Below are 3,654 nucleotides of genomic sequence, written 5' to 3' on the forward strand. Positions count from 1 at the left end.
AAAAAAAAACAGTAAGGAAAGGTCGGACGGGGTCTACTATATGATACCCTACACCACTATGCGTATTTAGTAGAGCTCACGTAACAAAAATGTTCATATTGCGAATTTATGTGAAGTAGATCATACCTACAATGAACAAAATTACATTGGTGTATAGTGCATAATATGACTTCGATAAAGATTATACCGGATCAAGCTTCACCAAAAGGTAAAATTCTGTTGAATATAAACAAGTAAAAACATTAAGTTCGGCCGGGCCAAACTTTTGATACCCTCCACCTTAGGGTAAAAGAAACATCCAAGGTGGAGGGTATAAAAAAGTCTATACAATTTGGGCTGATATTACATATATGGTGAGCACTAATCGTAAAATCTGATGAAAATATATATCGAAGGTATATAAAAATCTGAACTGATCTCGATAAAATTTTGGCAGAGGTATTTTCAAGCTATATCTGAACCGACTTTCAGCCTAAAAGCTGAAATCCGTCGGAAGTGGCGAAATTCAGTCCATTAGGGCTAATATTAGCCATTTGGTGCACAAAAAATTTAAATTGGATAAAGATGTATATATGGGAGCTATATCCTAATCTGATCCGATCTTGATAAAATTTGACAGAGGTATTTTCGTGCTCCATAAGTGATCTGGTACCAAATATCATTCTTGTGGGGTGCATATTAAGCATGCGGGGGATTTAAAACCCCACATCGGATGAAACATATATATGGGAGTTACAGCTATATCTGAATCGATCTGAATTACATGTTTCTCGGATGAATTCAGTCGGAATTGCCAAAATTCAGTTCATTTGGGCTGATATTAGCTATTTGGTGCACAATTAATCTGAAATTGGTTAAAGACATATATAAGATCTCGATAAAATTTGGCAAATGTATTTCTGAGATGTACTTCATATATTTCCCTGAATATCGTAGTTACGGAGTGGATGTTACGGCTGTGGGGAAAAATATAACAAATCGGATGAACAATATATATGGGAGCTATAGCTATATCTGAACCGATTTCGATCAAATTTGGTATATATATTTTCAGGTCTAATTTGGTAGCATATTTGGTGCACAATAAAAGGCAAATTGGACGAATATATATATATGGGAGCTACATCTAAATTTGATCCGATTCTCACCAATTTTAATAGGGTTCGTCATCGGACTAAACAAAAAACAAAACAAACAAAAACAAGTGGCCGTTTGTTTATAACAAAACTATTTGAAGAAAAGCTAGTAAGACAACTATAAACAGTTCTAGCGGATCCAATTTTTATGTCCTTGACCGTGTGTAAACATAAATTATTGTGAAAATCAATTTTATTTCTTAATCCCTAAATACACGGGAAGGCGAATTTGATCACAATCACTTGGAAAATGAGTTTAGGACCTATGAGATATTCATAAGTCAGGGTCTAACTCAAGCGAAATAGATCCACGAAGATGTGTCCACGACTCCTAAAATATCTAAAGAGGCCGGTCCATCTTTAATAAAAAGTAGAAGTTGTTGCTAAACATATACAGGATATTTTTAAAGGGAGAAATTCTAATTAAGAACCTAAAGCTTGATGATACAATCTTTAACAATAACAATCATTTAAAACGGATGGATAGTTCGATGCCTTTTTTTTTATACCTTAAAACACAGTGTGTTGGGGGTATTAAAGTTTGATTGGGCCACAAATTATGTAACACCTCGAAATATTGGTTTCCCACATAGGAAAGTATATATGGATCTTCCTATCTCGTCGAGCTGAGTCGATCTAGCTATGTATGTCCGTCCGTCCGTCTGTCCATGGTAATTTGTAATCACTCTACATGTCGCAATTATGATCCGATCTTCACGAAATTTAGAACAGAGGTGGGGCTAGAGCCAGAATATAAGCCTATTGCTTTTGGAGTTAGCAAGGGGCTAGAGCTTAGGGCTGGGCAGAAGCCTTCGAATTTTGATGGCCATCGGATAATATTTAGTGGGTGAAATAGACCATAATATTTGTGTTAAATAAAAACTAAAATTTCCATTAAACCGCGAATATTTTTAATCCCGGCTAAATCACAAATAGATAAACAGCTCAATTCTGACCGTTATGTGGATGCCGATAGTAAATATATCGGATATATATAGCGAAATATATACAATGTGTATATACAAAGGAAGGGGATGTTAGCTAGAATGTTTATATTTCAAGATGACTGGACCGATTTTGACAAATTTTGTAAATTCAGGATGACCTCTTGGCATAAAAGAATAGAATCTAGAAAAATCGCATAAAATGATATCAATAATGATTTTATTATAGACCTTGAAGTATTGTGTGACATTTTTTATACCCTACACCACAAGGTGGTCAGGGTATTATGTCTTTGTGCATTTGTTTGTAACAGGCAAAAGGAAACAAGATAGACCCATAGTTCCTTTTGATGATCTGCATAGAATCACATTCTGAGTCGATTTATGCATGTCCGTCCGTCCGTCTGTCCATGTATTTTTGTAAACAAAGTACAGATCGCATTTATTGCCCTATCCAGATGAAATTTGGCATAAATCATTTGTTTGGCCCAAGGACGAACCCTATTGAAATTGGAGATAATCGGTCAAAATTTGGATATAGCTCCCATATATATCTTCGTCCGATTTGCTTTTTATTGTGCACCAAACGTGTAATATCAGCCCGAATAGTATGGAATTTTGCACATAAAACCAAATTAGGCCTGAAAATAAGTATGCCAAATTTGATCGAAATCGGTTCAGATATAGCTATAGCTCCCATATATATTTTTCATCCGATTTGCTATTTTCGTCGTTCGCAGCCGTAATATGCACTTTGTAACAACAATATTTGGGGAAATATATCAAATACAGCTCAGAAATACATTTGCTAAATTTTATCGAGATCGGATCAGATTTGGATATAGCTCCCATATATAACTTCGTCCGATTTACATTTGATTGTGCACCAAACGTCTAATATTTGCCCAAATTGGATGAAATTTGGCACTTACGACCGAACTGAGTCTAGAAGCTAGTATGTCAAATTTGGTGAAGATCGGTTCAGATATAGCTATAGCTCCAATATATACTGTTCATCCGATTTGTCATATTTGTTACCCACAGCCGTAATATGCACTCCGTAACAACGATATTCAGGGAAATATATGAAATACAGCTCAGAAATATCTTTGCCAAAATTTATCGAGATCGGTTTCGATTTGGATATAGCTCCCATATATATATTTTTATCCGATTTCAAATTAATTGTGCACCAATTGGGCAAAACAAGTCCGAATTTAAAAGATACAAATGCATCGGCATATTTAGTCCTTTGAACTTTAAATTATAATTATAATCATAGCGTGTATGATTGAATTCTCCTATAAAAACTTTTAATTGTTAGCGGAGCTCTACTAAATCAGCAAAGTGGTGTAGGGTATCATAAAGTCGGCCCCGCCCGACTTTAAGACTTTCTTTACTGGTTTTAGTTTTTCATATTTTTTACCGCACTCGATTTTTATACCCTACACCACAAGGTGGTCAGGGTATTATGTCTTTGTGCATTTGTTTGTAACAGGCCAAAGGAAACGAGATAGACCCATAGTTCCTTTTGATGATCTGCATAGAATCACATTCTGAGTCGATTTATGCAT

Source organism: Musca domestica, unplaced genomic scaffold, assembly GCF_030504385.1.
Source record: "Musca domestica strain aabys unplaced genomic scaffold, Musca_domestica.polishedcontigs.V.1.1 3, whole genome shotgun sequence".
Lineage (NCBI taxonomy): Eukaryota > Metazoa > Arthropoda > Insecta > Diptera > Muscidae > Musca > Musca domestica.